At 46.5% G+C, this 15,606-nt stretch overlaps 1 protein-coding gene and 1 long non-coding RNA gene across 2 annotated transcripts in view; both read left to right on the top strand.

Moving 5' to 3' along the window:
• The window catches only part of Gat (GABA transporter), a 552,429-nt gene that overhangs the window by 58,254 nt on the left and 478,569 nt on the right, over positions 1-15,606 (top strand). The window lies entirely within an intron of this gene.
• Positions 525-2,404, top strand: LOC135902275 (uncharacterized). The gene is made up of 3 exons (XR_010564468.2): positions 525-784; positions 1,585-1,757; positions 2,191-2,404. It is a non-coding gene; the product is annotated as an uncharacterized lncRNA (long non-coding RNA).

Genomic DNA, 15,606 nt, shown 5'->3' with positions numbered 1-15,606 from the left:
AGCTGTGTTTGAGGTCTGGCAACAATCGCATCCCAACAGCTGAGAGCACGGAGGAAGGAAACTAAGGAGAGGCCCTGACGTCACTCTTTGTGAAGCAAAAGTGAAGCCGGAAGTTGGCGTTGCTCATGGCGATGCTCCGCCTTTTGTGCCACCCTCCTCTCTTGTTTACGTCTTTCGCGAAACCACGCCGCGCTGCGCGTGGTGTCGCGCGCGGAGCGCGCGCGCTCGCGCAACATCCGGCAGAGCACGGTGCAGGTAACACAGCGCAACAAGACACGGTGACTAACGCAAACCCGCCCACACAGCGCCTTTGCCACGGCACGAAACCTACCAGAGCAACATGTGTGAGCGCTCAAAAAATCAGAACAACGCCGCCATTGTGGCCCAAAAGGCGTGACCATGCAGCAAAAAAATTAAAAAGCAGCAACAAAAATGAGAACCTATACGTCATTTCCGCCACACTTTTCTCCTAGCGCGCGGAGGGGGTAGGGCCTCTCCTTAGTTTCCTTCCTCCGTGGCTGAGAGCATGGCGCATGGCTGAGAACCAAGATAATTTGCGCCGGCATTTGTCCGCTGCTCTTTTTTTCCTAGTGTTTCATTGGTGACTGACGTTGCGGTTGATAATCGCGGTTATGATGGGTGATTCTGTCCTTGTGCGTATGGTGGCCGAGCCTGAATGACTTCTGAGGCCACAGATGGAACGGCCGATGGGCAGCTTTGTTTACCTTCAAGACCGAGTGGTGCTGTGAGTTTGCTGAAAGCAACAACAGGACAGAAAATATGGGTGAGTGAGCCATTCTTTCGTGGAAGCACAGTATGTCAATGCGGTTTTCTTGAGGTTGCCGCTGCGCTGTCGATAAGCCGTTCCCGATGTACACAAGCATGATTGACTCCAGTTGCTCATGCTGCGGGCATTAATTAGTACCTGAAACATATTCGAGGCAGCATAAGCTTGTCCAAAACATATATTATTATTTTTTGCTAATGGGAACTTGTGCAAGATTCAGCACGACAATCTGTTGTTGGTTTCGCTTTTTTAAGCGATAATGTAGAAGGTACGGATCGGCGCCTGCATCCAACGATCACTCCAGTATCGCGTATGAAATCTTTCGGTAGAGGAGAAGCAGTTATAGTATACATGTGGCAGAATGCGTCTATGGTTGAGTGCGTAGGTCCGGCAGGTAGAAAAAAAAAACAAGCCTCTTTTGAGTCCTGTACATTGTTTTAGAAGCCGTGGTGGTCAGTCGGCTTGCTCAACTTGTAGCACATATGGTCAACGAACCAGCACTGGTGCCTGCATTTCCAGTGCTTCCTCACTTCACATATACGCTACGCAATGTTCTAATCTTCCGAAAATTCACTTGTCAATACTTCATCACCGCCATTTGTTTTTTCGTCCTAACTCTTTCAGTGTGCTATGTGGTAGCAGCTGATGCACGTTCCAGTAGCTGGGCTTTCAAGTTCACGCAATGCCGACATATTTTTAGTTGTGCTACGTTTTTTCATTTCCGTTGCTTAGGTATACTGAATTTACTTAGCGCGCGAGCGCCCTGTCTACATAAACGTTTTGGCATTCTGGCGCAGGATGTGGGCCTTGGAAGGACCAGCTGATGAAAAAATCAACGCCTGTGCTGCACAGTAAGGCTTCTGGCAGACCTGAAAGCATCGATAGATATGGTGCCTGCCTGTTGGAATTGCACCAGCTCGCTTCCCTGAAAGAAGCTAGGTGCTGAAGAAGTACTTGACTAGCCTACCCGGTAATTAGTCTGTGCTTATTTTCATAAACTGTGTAAAAATATTCATGTTACGTGTCCCCACATTCACAAAATGGCGAAATGGACACCCTGTTATTTAGAGCCACAAACATGAAACAGCCATGTCAATAAAATCAAATTAATTTTTTATTCACTTTTAGCTGTCATAGAATTTTTGTTTTAAATCGCATGAATATGATGGGCGAGGTCATCAGTTGCCCGTGGTGCTTTGCAGCTGCGACAGGATCTTTTTGCTGCGCACAATTTTTGAAGCAACATTTTCGTAGTATTTGTAGCCAGCACTTCAGTATTTTGTGGCATGCTGAAGCTACTTTAGCATGAGCAAGTGTAGATGAAACATATGCCTTAGTTTTGATGGTTGATCTCAGCTTTTCTGAAATAACGGTAGTAATGCGCTCTATAATGTATTTTTCAGCATTGTCATTGTGACAGTCTGCATCACCATTTGGCCTATTTGGGGATCCCACAAGACACGCTGCTACCCTGGGTGTTGTACCTCGGTCAATTGCTGAAGTTCTGCAAGCCCCATTGAAGCCAACTGTCATCCGCATCCAATGGAAGAAACTCATTGTTCGGGCCGTCATAATTATCTTAAGCTGAACCTAGAAGCAGGGTAGAAACAGCATATATTCTACAAGAATTTACCACTGCATGCCGTCGGGTGGCTACACCCGACAGACTACTCTCTTGAAGAGAGATGGTGTTTTATTCTAGAATGTATTTGTCAGCAGTACTACTCCTTCTGTTATATCCTTGGAAACAAACAAGCGAAGACACCAAAGACAACAGAGGAGAAATTACTTCTACTTACTAATTGAATTAAAGAAATGACAAATTAATGGCAATGAAAGTGGTTGAGAAAACTTGCCATAGGCGCGCGATGCTCTAACCAATGGAGCTACTGCGGCACCGTTTTCCCATCCACGTTCTTGTGTATTTATATTTTACTACTAGAACTAACTACTACTACTACTGGAACTACATAATTTCCTACCTGCGGAAAGTTGTTTTTTCATCAACTTTCATTGCCATTAATTTCCATGCCATTAATTTTTTGCCATTAATTAATTTTCCTTATGTTGTCTTTGGTGACTTTGCTTGTTGGCTTCTCATGATATGATTATTAAAAATCGCACCCCTTGGTCAACCCCCTTTCATCTCCTTCATTACTGCTTCTGTTTGTAGGATCAGAGTTCACGCTGTATTGCATACTATCAAAGTACAAAAAGGCGAGAATAATGTTAATTTATTGTTTTAGAAAAAATTGGCACTTGAATTGACCAGAAATTATTAAGGGGTACATTCTGACTTAATAAGTATGACTGAAGAAAGGCCACCTGGATGAAAAATACAATGTCTTCAGCTACAACCTGTCTATGAAGGCAAATACATGCAGTCAAAGTGCTTTTAGTGGTGACGTTTGAGCTGGTAAGATATGAGAAAAATGATAGATGTCTTTAGCAGAATATTTGGACGGCTATTATAGTGCAGCAGGACATTAACTGGACCTCTCCTCCACTTGCACACCAATGCAAGCGCAGCACAAACTGCACAGTTGGAAAGGCAGTTGCTCTTCGTGCGTGTGTTGGCAACCTGGTTCCTGCAAAAAGAAGGGGTTGGTAATAAACATACAACGATGTTAAAGAAGGTCCATGAAACTAGCTTAGGTACTGAATTCGTTTTCTTTAGTTTACATTTCGTAATAATACATTAGTTTAAAAAGGTTGTGTTGTAGAGCGCGATTTTTTTTACATTAATTAGCTCATACTGTTTTTATTTATTTTTATTTGCAAAGAAACATTTTTCAGCTGGTCTACCGCTTGCTCAGCAAGACCGGCAACAGCGATCTAGCACTTGCATAATGAGCCCTGTAGAGAGCTGGGATGTTCGCAATAAAGGTGTGCGAGATATATCTGCTACCACTTGCTAGCACTGTCTGTATTAGGTACTGTCTCTACACTGCTACACCTTTATTTATCGGAATAAAAAATAATGTGATGCACAAAACTCTACTCTGTTGTATTGTTATTCTGTCTCTTTTACTCGAACAAAACATTCCATTAACCTGTGTATACGTGCAGGTATAATTCTGAATGCCATTTCATGGTTGGTGACTTCCTCGTTGAGCTGGGATCTTCATATGGATGACAAGCTAATTAAACTGAATGGTTTGAAGCAAGGATTACGTAATTATTGCTTATGACTTTCAATTGCACCAACTGCACATGGTCCGCGCGAAATTACAGTCCATTTCCTTTTTTCCTTAGCGCAACTAGTTGCATCAAATTGAAGAAAATTGCAAGAATTAAAGTGAACGCACCTGCTCGTTTACAAAGATGCTCGCTTTGCTGCGGCGTGTTTCGCCGTCCTTGGATTAGCGTAGGCAGTGACGATCTGCCCGAGTACAAACAGCGCCGACGGGGCGACGGCCGGCGCTCGCTTAAGCGACACACGCGCACAGGCAACACACCCACTGGTGACAGGAATCTTCGTAGCTGTTTTCTTTTTGCAAGTTCGAAGTCCGCAGCAGCTATGTATCGCGCCGTGCTTGAACTGATGCGGCTTTTTACGATGAGCCGCAAGAAACACGTGAATGCACTGACGCCGATAGTAGGTTCGGAGCACTGGCACGAAGAATGCCAGTGTGCAGGTCATCAACTGGCTCATGCACGGTGGGAGACCACAATCGCTGCACTAGCTCGCAGTCTTCTTGACAGGATGGCCGATCTGTCTCGGCGCTGCAGTGGAATAATTCCGGTGCCGAAGCGCTCCAGAGGACTGCAATGGTCCCTAAAACGAAGCCCTTGAAAATGCGCAGCACGGTTAACCCAAGAAAAGCTACGGAGGCAACTGGCGTCCATCGAAAAATGCTGACTAGGCGAGCGACAGATCGCAAGGCAGCCATGTTCACGCACTAACTTCACTCGAGGAGCGATTCAAGGTAGCTGCGAGGCTACCTTGAGATTCTCGAGTAAAGCGCTCGAGCTTTCCTTCACTCAAGGCGCGTTTCAAATGGAGGGCGATTTGTGAAATGGAAAACCGCCCTCAAGGAGCATTTCGAGTGGAGGGTCAAGTCGAGGTGCGTTTGTGAATACGGGGGTTAGGTACCACTGGCCTCCTTGAAGCCCTTAGGTTCAGCGAGAGCGGTGGAAAAGTAAACATGTCCGCAAATAGGGATTTGTAAGGGGCGATTGGAGGATTGGTGGAAGAAAAGTAGGAAAACGACAAAAAAATGAATACGTGCAAAAGCACAGTTTGCAGTAGGGGATCAGCAAATTTGGTTGTCGGAGCTCATACTGTTTTTTTTTCTTTTATTGGCTAATCTACGTCGGACATTAGGCAGTATAACAGCAAGAGCTTGGTGGCGCAACCCCCCGCCCCGTTCCAAAGAGGACGCTCATAACATTCATCCATCCATCCATACATATTCTATCTTGTAGACCCTCCGTCTAGCACAAGAGCATTAATGGAGTAAATGAATTTCGCAATGTAAAATGCACCAGATTATTCATAAAGTATGACTTCCACATTACTTGCACAAATGATAGCACCAGGTTCTAATTCGAGTATATGAGAAAACATAATTTCGTTATGCCGATGCTCTAACACAAATGCTTCCAGCTGCCGTTTCTTGTTGGGCCGTCCACCTGGCGCAAAGTCATTTTTGAACTAATGGAATTTCTCAACATAAGCTGCGTCAGAAAATTCGTAGGATATGGCTTATCCACAACTTACAGGCATGATAACATCGGATTATAATTCCAATATACGAGAAAAACCTCATTCTGTTTGGCGGTTACTGAAATGCAAACCCTTCCAGCTGCCGTTTTTTTTTTCTTTTGGGGTGAGCACGCCACGAAAACTCCCCACGAACTCTGTGCAATGAAAATTTATGCCTTTTTTTGCTCGTAAAAGTGCAGCGCTCTAGGGGAAGACACCACGCAAAAAACAAGTCGCAACTGCTGACACTACAAAAACAAAAGAAAGCAAAGGCGATCTGTCACATTTCAGACGCCGTATGTATGACGCTGATTAAAAGGACGTCTTGTTGGGCGAGTTGGTCACAATTCATCTTGGGTACTAGGTGCGAACTCAAACACGACAACAAGGAAGGAGACGGGACAGAGCGCTATTTCCGTCTCCTTCCTTGTGTCGTGTTTGTATTCGCACCTAGTAGCCAAGAAGACGCTGATATATGCAACCTAGTGAAATATTTTTATGTGTTCCAAACAGAGCAATTGCGAAATTTACATTTTTGCAGCAAATTTATTCAACGTCTCAAAAATATCTTTTTCCTACGCTCCGTAACCCAGAAAAGCCTGTTGAAACACATTATAAAACAAGACAAAAAGGGACATGGTTTTAAAATAAAAAGCACATCATGCAACAATTTTCAATTAAACAATACAAAAAAACATTAGCGTTAACACGTTGACAAGGAAGAGGTACAAAGTGTGTTTACTTAAATGGTCCGAGGAGCACCACTGAACACACTCAACTAGTACCAGTGTTATGCGTTCTAATGTGGTTTTGAAGATATAGTTTCATGTGTAGTTTCGCAGCTCTTTCTTGTTTCGCTGTTATCATGTGGTGTGCCTGTGATATACTTCCAAAGATATATACGCTCAGAAGGACTTATATGCACTACACAATCGTCTGCCTAGTCTTTCGTATTTGTTGAAGTTGTTCCACATGTAAGAAAAAAGAATGACAGTGGGAAGTTCTTTCTAAACCTTATCAATTTTAATGAAGAAGAATGGCACTGGAGAGTCAAACTGGGACCTAGCCAACGTAGCTGTGCTATCGTTGCTGTTGCTGTGTTTCCGACTGTTGCTTTACGAATCCAATAAACCTCGTCTCATTTCATGAAGGTCCTCGGTACATATTGAAACCTGGAGCTCCGAAGCAGGACTCTGCCATCCATTACCGTCATCCGACAGCGTGTGCGACGGCCACGATCCCTGCTCGGGTGCCTTGCGTCAGGGCGATCCTGCCATTTTCAGTGGGATTGGATGCCATGAAGTGGAGCACTGGCTTGCCTCTTACGAAAAGGCGAGCAACTACAACAAGTGGCATGAACCGACGAAACAGAACACTGCCATATTCTATCTGACCGACGCAGCGAACTTGTAGTACCTCCACCGAAAACCCGACCTATCGGCTTGAGTGGCGTTCAAGACTAATTTCACAGACGTGTTTTGGTGTTCTGTGGTCTACAAGCTTGGCGCCGAGGAACCTTTCAGCGAACCAGTGCAACAAAGCGGTAAGACATTCACTAGTTATATCAAGGATGTCATGGATCTATACGAGCGTGTCGATGCGACTGTTGCGAAAAGCGACAAGATCACGAATATCTTAAAGAGGTTTGACGACGACGTCGTTCAGCAGCTGTTGGCAAAGGACCGCAGTCGTGTGTCGAAAGTAGCGACCCTCTGTCAGAGCTATGATCAGTTGAGCAAGCAGCTGTTCCCCACGCACAAATCACTGGTAGGCTTTCTCAGGCTTCGCGTTGCCACAGTTGACTCTTCACTGATGGTGCGGATTAAACAGTTCTCGAAGAGGTGCCCCGCCAACTTTCATTTATGCCTCTGACGCAAGAGACGCCCCCCTCTTCACTGACGGCCACAGTGCAGCACGTCATCCGGTGTGAAGTTGCTGAGGGCATTACCCCTGGCTTTCACAACACTCCTGTTGCTGCACCACTCAGCTATGCGCAGGCTGCCACAATGCCCACAACACCAACCCATGCCACGTTTATTGAACCAACGCGGATATTATCTCCGCGTGAAAAACATATGGCGCACACCAGCCAACTGGTCGATTTGTTGCTCCTGCGAATTGCTGTCCATGTCACACCTTTCCGCAGGCGTCCGATGTCACCTCCTGCTCGCTCCTGGAAACCAACTTTCAACTGCCCGCCAAGAGAACTTGAACGAAGTTCTTCACCGGATCCGCCGTACGATCTAATGAGCCCGTCGGACGAACCCGCATTCGACAGACGTCGACCGCCTTCCCCTCGCCGCCGCTGCATTTTGCCCATGAGGCGTCGGCCTACCACTCGTCCCCAGGAAAACGGATCACCGCAGTTAGAGAGGCGAGGACTACGTGTCCTGTAAAATATTCAAGGCGGGTGATTTTGCCCCATGAAGTGAATACTATGATTGTGGAAGGAGAAGAGACATCAGCCCTTGTAGACCCAGGAGTCGTCATTTCGGTAATGCTCTGCCGCAGACTGCGGGAACTGATGAAGCCGGTTTCGGGTATTTCGCTAGGCACAGTTATCACGCAACACATTGAGCCATTAGGGATCTTCACAGCCCGATTCATCATTGCAGAGGAGCTTTATGTTGCTGAATTTATTGTGGATCCACGGACGCTTACATTTCTGCTGCGGATCCTGTGCTTTCGAGTTCCACACGGCAACCCTTTACTCCGTCAATCCACCGTAACCTTACTCCAACGCAGAGCGGCAAACTTGCCCATCTTCTTCAAATCAGCTCTTCCTTTGATTGCCAATTACTTGCTTGGGTAGAGCGGCAGCTGTCTCCTTTAACATTGACACTGGCTCCCTGGCTCCTCTCCGGCAGCGCCCTTACTGGTTTCGAGTCAGCGAGAGGCGGGTTATTGATTAGCAGGTGACTGACATGCTCACTGGAGGCGTTATGTAGCCATCAAGCAGTCTATGGGCCTCCCCAATCGCTCATGTTAAAATGAAAGAAGGGTGTTCTCTTGCGGCAATTATTAGCATTTGAATACGATCACGCGAAAGGATGTCTTGACCGTCCACTTGAATGTCTATGAGGAGCCAAACTTTTTTCTTCGTGACATCTTCGCTATAGATACTGCGAGGTGCCCGTGGCCGACGCTGATCGCTATAAGACCACATTTGTTGGACTCAGCGGTTTGTATGAATAATGCGCGGACCAGATTTACACAGATGATGGACATTAATTTGCGTGACCCAACATGGCAAATATGCCTGTGTTATTAAGTTCCATTATTAAGCTTCAGCGCTAGCAACAAGTTTTGACTTGCTTTACGCAGGCTGGCCTACAGCTTAACTGAAAAAAAGTGTTTGGTCTATGCAAGACAATAAACTATATTAGGCCATGTTGATACCATGCTCTACGCCATTTCCTTTACAAAGAAGACGTATTTCCGAACCAACTAAGCTCCAAAACGTGACCAACTTTCATAAGCCAACAACACTTAGGGCGCTGCGTAGCATCATTGGCGCGCGCTCATATTGTCACCATTTTGTGCTATATGTCGCTACCATCATTGCACCCCTAACACCACTGCTTGCAGGCACCAGTGACCTTTCTACAGGGTGAGGAGAGTGTGACGTCACATTTACCAGCCTACATCGTGAATTTTCCTCACCACTGTATTGGGCCTGGCAACTAGGGTCCTCAAGTTGGGCAACCATGCTGGTAAACATGACATCCGGGATGCTGATATTAATGCGCAGGCGTATAAAAAGCCATTTTTACTCTTCACCTGAGGCTGGGAAGTTTGTCTGCATCGGCATGGTGTCTTGAACGGCACATTATGTCAGAAGTTTTTTATCACGCCCACTGCCGCTTGGGCTGAGCCAGCGCCTTGGAAGGACTTCCGCCCCATCATCCCCTAGTGCTCTTCGAGGCACTTGCAGAAAAGTGGAATACCTTCAGCCAGAGATTGGACCTGTCATCATCATCAGCAGCAGCCTTGTTACGCCCATCATCACCATCATCATAATCATCAGCCTGGTTACGCCCACTGCAGGGCAAAGGCCTCTCCCATATTTCTCAAACAACCCCGGTCATGCACTTATTGTGGCCATGCCGTCCCTGCAAACTTCTTAATCTCATCCGCCCACCTAACTTTCTGCCGCCCCCTGCTACGCTTCCCTTCCCTTGGAATCCAGTCCGTAACCCTTAATGACCATCGGTTATCTTCCCTCCTCATTACATGTCCTGCCCATGCCCACTTCTTTTTCTTGATTTCAACTAAGATGTCATTAACTCGCTTTTGTTCCCTCACCCAATCTGCTCTTTTCTTATCGCTTAACGTTACACCTATCATTCTTCTTTCCATAGCTCGTTGCGTCGTCCTCAATCTGAGTAGGACACTTTTCGTAAGCCTCCAGGTTTCTGCCCCGTAGGTGAGTACTGATAAGACACAGCTGTTACACACTTTTCTGTTGAGGGATAATTGAAACGTGCTGTTCATGATGTGAGAATGTCTGCCAAGCGCACCCCAGCCCATTCGTATTCTTCTGATTATTTCCGTCTGATGATCCGGATTCGCGGTAACTACCTGCCCTAAGTAGATGTGTTCCCTTACCACTTTCAGTGCCTCGCGACCTATCGCAACTGCTGTTCTCTTCCGAGGCAGTTAAACGTTACCTTAGGTTTCTGCAGTTTAATTTTTGACCCACCCTTCTGCTTTGCCTGTCAAGGTCAGTGAGCATGCATTGCAATTGGTCCCCTGAGTTACTAAGCAAGGCAATATCATCAGCGAATCGCAAGTTGCTAAGGTATTCTCCATTAACTTTTATCCCCATTTCTTCCCAATCCAGGTCTCTGAATACTTCCTGTAAGCACACCGTGAATAGCATTGGAGAGGTTGTATCTCCCTGCCTGACGCCTTTCTTTATTGGGATTTTGTTGCTTTCTTTACGGAGGACTATGTTGGCTGTAGAGCCGCTATAGATATCTTTCAGTATTTTTACATACGGCTTGTCTACACCCTGACACCGTAATGCTTCCATGATTGCTGATTGTCCCACAAGATGCCCACACGATTGTCGCTCATTGCTTCAACACTAAGGTCCTCTTCCCGAGTTAAAGCCGAGTACCTGTTCTGTAGCTTGATCTGGAATTCCTCTATTTTACCTCTTACCGGTAACTCATTGATCGGCTTCTTATGTACCAGTTTCTTCCGTTCCCTCCTTAGGTCTAGGCTAATTCGAGTTCAGCGCACTTTGCTGAGCACGTCCACATCTTGTATGATGCCAGGGTTACCGCAGAGTATAAGATCTATTTCATTCCTAGTCTCGCCGTATAGTGTATTTTGTTCTCACTTTACCCATTGCCGATTCCACGTCTTCATGGAAGCTTTCGGCTTCCTTGTCATCATGACAGGATGTAGGGGCGCAGATCTGTACAACCCTCTTATTAAGTTTCACAAGTCCTGCCACCCTCTCGTTAATGCTATAGAGTTCCTGTATGTTACGAACTATATTCTTATTAATCACGAATCCGACTGCTAGTTCTCATCTCTCCGCTAAGCCCCGGTAGCAGAAGACCTGCCCGCTTTTTAACGCGACAGCGTTAAGGGGCTCGTGTCGCAGAAAAGCCGGTGTCGTCGGCGTCAGAAACGCAGCCGAGTATATAAGAAGCATTGCGATGAGCAGTGGTCGTGTTGCAGATGCGCACTGGTTGACTTGCAGGCATGATATTGCGTTCCAGTACATCTTCCCTTATTTGGGAAAAAGAAAAAAGAAAGAGAAGGAACATTCATAGACATTTTCATTTGCAAACAAGGATTGGTTTGCTAATACGTTCTGGTAGTGGATGGCGTTGCGACTCTTGGCGTACCCGTTGACTTCTTCAAAGTGAGGCTTGAATTGCGTCTGCTGGGGTACTTGCTCAGCCTGTCTTGGGGTTTCTGCGTTTGTTTTAGCAGGCTGAGCAGCATCTGTGGCCCTGAGATGCTTTCTTGTTACGGCGTAACTGCCCTCCACTGTCTGTGGCCTCTACGTAGGATGGCGGCGGCCTTGCATGACAAACTACCATGGCAGGGGCCCACGTTCTGTTGTGTTTGTCGTATACGGAGAATCTGTTTCAGCTATGAAGGTCTGGCAAAACCCGTGTCATTCTGTTGTAGTAGGAACGCTGTTTATGTAGTATTTCTTGTAGTCCCTGAAGAACTGCTTCCTTGGGTATCATCTGGGCTCCAGGTGGCACTTGAGAACCGGGAATTGGCTTCTGGTTTGACGTCCCATGAGCCTTTGTGCTGGCGACTGCAACTGTTCGTCCCTTGGAGTATTCCTTCATTCCAACAACGCACTGTAGAATTCAAGAACGGAAAACGGGCGTTTGTTTAACAGATGTTTATCTTCCTCAACGGCACGCTCTGCCAAGCCGTTGGTGCGTGCGTGGTACGGGCTAGAAGCGGTGGGGCTGATGTTGCATTGACTTGTGAATGCTTGGAAAGTTGCACTATTGAAATGAGGGCCGTTTTCACTGCACGTTTTCGCGGGAATGCCATGTGTTGCGAAGATTTCTGCACTTGCGTTGATTACAGCAGCACCGGTCGTCCGATTAAGCTTGCGAACATCGAACAAAAGTGAGTAAGAATCTACCAGTATGCGGTAATCATTTCCTTCGTGGTGAAAAAGATCGACACCGACAACCTGCCATGGAGAACTTGGTAGTTCGTGGCTCAGCATGGTCAGCCTTGCATTCCTTTTATTGTACTTGTCGCAAACAGCGCATGACTTCGCTACATCAGAAATCATGGTGTTCATGTTTGGCCAGTACATTACCTCTCTTGCCCTCGCCTTCATCTTGTCTTCGCCACAATGTGCAACGTGGAACAGGCCGAGAACTTCCTTCCCTATTGATGGAGAAATTACGAGCATGTTGCTTCTGAGAAGCAGCCCATCGTCGACGTGTAGCGCTTCACGGTAGCTCCAGTATGGCTTTAAGGCATCCGGCAGCTGCTGCTTGCTTTTGTGACATTCTGTACTTGCGTAACGGCACACTTCTGTCATGAGGGTGTCCTTATCAACATCCGTTCGGATAACGGATGTTGATAACGGATAACAGGCAACAAAGAAACAACACTGACTTGAAATTGCTCTGTTTCATCGAGAAGCTCAGTTTTCCAAGGAACGCGCGAAAGTGCGTCTGCCAAAGACAGTACCTATCCCGGTTTGTATATCACACTGATAGGGAATCTTTGAAGAGTGGCCTCACTCTTGCCTCATTCGTCATGCCTCATGCGTTGAATGCGAAGAGGGTAATCGCAGAGCTGTTTCTTAAAAATCGATTCCAGTGGTCGGTGGTCAGATTCTACCATGAGTAGTGGTTGTCCGAGTATGTAGTCCTTGAATTTCATGCAGCCATGAACTATGCCTAGGGTTTCCCTTTCAATTTGTGCATACTGCTGTTGTGTGGCATTTAAGGAGAGGGACGAATGGGCAATGGGGTGGTCATCTTGAAAATTGAGTGCTCCGACACCATACTGGCTGCTCGCGTCGGTGGACAGTTTCACTGGTGTGGACTGGTCAAGGTATGCTAGGACTGGTGCTGTGGCAAGACTAGCTCGTAACTTCTGGAAACTGTTTTCCTGCACTTCTGTCCATGTCCAAGCGACGTCCTTCTTATGTAGCTCCCGAATAGGTACAGATGGGACTGACAGGTTTGGTATGAACCGAGAAACAATGTTTATCATTCCAAGGAACTTTTGAAGCTCCTTACGGTTCTTCGGCGGTGGCACTCGTATGATGTCTTGAGCTCTGTCTGCGTCCAGTGGTAGTCCTTCGGCGGTGAAGAGGTGGCCCATGCAACATACACTGGCCCGCAAGAATTGGCACTTCTTTTTATTGAGCTTTAGATTACATTCCCTACAGCGTTCAAGCCAGGCGGTGAGGATCGTGTCATGCTCTTGCCTTGTCTTTCCTCCGACCGATATATCGTCCATCACGACAGCTACGCCCAGTACACTTCTTAGCTCAGATTGTAATGCGACCACCCCGGAAAAGCGTTGGTATCCCGTTTGAACACTAGAGCAGGCGAAATTTTCTTCATCTGCGAAGCTTTCTTCCTGAGAAAGCTGCATGTGTTTCCTTTTTAGCTTTGTTCTATAGTTAGGGTGGATGTCGCTTTTCCCTTTAATGTACGTTCCTCCACCTTGCGGGCTTCCGCAGAACTGATTTACCATTTACAGTGTGCCAGTTCTTTGAGTTGTCGAATAACTTGCCGTCACTCTGCGACCGGCTAGTCTCCTCCATAGCTCGGAGTGTAGAGAGACCACTCCAGAAAGGCGTTGGTACCGTGTATGAATACTGGTGCAGCACATATATTTCTTCAGCTGCGAAACTTTCTTCCTGAGAAACCTGCACAAGGTTTCCTTTGTATCTTCGTTCTGCGATTCGGGTGAATGTCAAATTTTTCATTTTGTGTACTTTTCTCCAGCTTGCTTGCTTCCACAGAACTGATTTGCCATTTTCAGTGTCCGAGTGCCGAGTTGTAAAATATTTTGCCCTCGCTCTGCGATCGCCTAGCCTCCTGGTTAGCTCGCATGGTAGAGGGACCGTCCCGGAAAGGCGTTCGTCCCGTGTTTGAATCATGGAGCAGGACATATATTTCTTCAGCTACGAAGCTTTCTTCCTGAGGAACCAGGGGGGGGGGGGGGGGTCCTTTATAGCTTCGTTCTCCCTTTCGGGTGGATGTCAATTTTTCTTTTTATTTTCTTTTGTTCACTTTGCTTGATTCCCCAGAGCGGATTTGCCATTTTCAATATCCCAGTGCCTTATGTTCACGGTTAATTTTCACTGGCTCTTCGACCGACTAGCCTCCTGGTTAGCTCGGATGGTTTAGCAGCCGCCCCGTTAAAGCGTAGATCCCTTGTTTGAATCATGGAGCAGGACATGCTTTTCTTCAGCTGCGAGGCTTTCCTTCTGAGAAACCTGCATGGTTTTCCTTTGCAGCTTCGTTCTACAATTCGGATGGATGTTGAATTTTTCCTTTTATGTACTTTCCTCCAGCTCACTTGATTCCGCCGAACTGATTAGTCATTTTCAGTGTCCCAGTGCTTGGACTTATCGATTAATTTGCCCTCACTCTGCGACCGGCTAGCCTCCTGGTTAGCTCGGATGGTAGAGCGACTGCCCTGGAAAGGCGTTGGCCCTGAGCTTGAATCTTGGAGCAGGACATATTTGTCTTCAGTTAGGAAACTTTCTTCCTGAGGAACGTGCATTGGTTTCCTTTGTAGCTTTACGCTTCAGGTGGATTCCAATGTTTCCTTTTTATAGTCTGTTTTGTTATGCGTAAGCGTAATACCCGTAGGTGAATGCCATCACGATGAGAACAGAAGCGACACTTCAGTGCATGATGGCAGCTTTTACAGGGAGCATTAGGCCACGAGAAGCTGACTGGTGCATGCATCCTTGATCCGCTGAGGAGGAATTACAGGGCTAGTTGATTGAAAAGTCTTGATACGGAAAGTCTTGAGACGGAGGCGAACATTAACGACACATACACACGGAGGCTGCTGGCATGTTAAGACGCGCAAGCCTCGTAAAGGCCGGTGTGCTGTGAAACACAGAAAAGCTTATGTCGAATGTACGGAGCATCTTGTGTACAGTGGTCCATTCACCTGCCACGAAGTATATATAGGTCAAACAGGAAGATGCCTGGACACAATGTTGCCATGTCCATTGTAGCATTATTTATATTATATTGTTATAAGTTTATGTAACATTATATGAAAAAAAAAGTATTCTTGTCATCTGGCGTTCAATTCTAGAGATGGCGCCTGCTCACACAAATTCGAAATAAGCGAAGGTGGTATGCAAGGAAAGAGCCAAGGTGGCTCGAGAGAATTTACAAGTGCCGTAAATTCTTTGAACGCTGGAAACGTGTGTGAGTAGCCTTTCGGTGGCTTTTTTCCGAGAAGGCGAGGTGCTTTTTGCGCACCTGAATTACAAAACTCAAGGTAGTGTCAATAATTTCGTGCTTCCTTCGCTTATCGCATTGTCTGTTGTTACTGAACATGCCGGTTTCATACGCCTCGTCACAACCCCTCACTTCCTTTCCAGCGTCGCTTACGTGGTTTA

Source organism: Dermacentor albipictus, chromosome 6 (assembly GCF_038994185.2).
Source record: "Dermacentor albipictus isolate Rhodes 1998 colony chromosome 6, USDA_Dalb.pri_finalv2, whole genome shotgun sequence".
Classification (NCBI taxonomy): domain Eukaryota; kingdom Metazoa; phylum Arthropoda; class Arachnida; order Ixodida; family Ixodidae; genus Dermacentor; species Dermacentor albipictus.
Note: the sequence above shows the minus strand (reverse complement) of the source record. Positions and strands in the feature narration are given on the sequence as shown.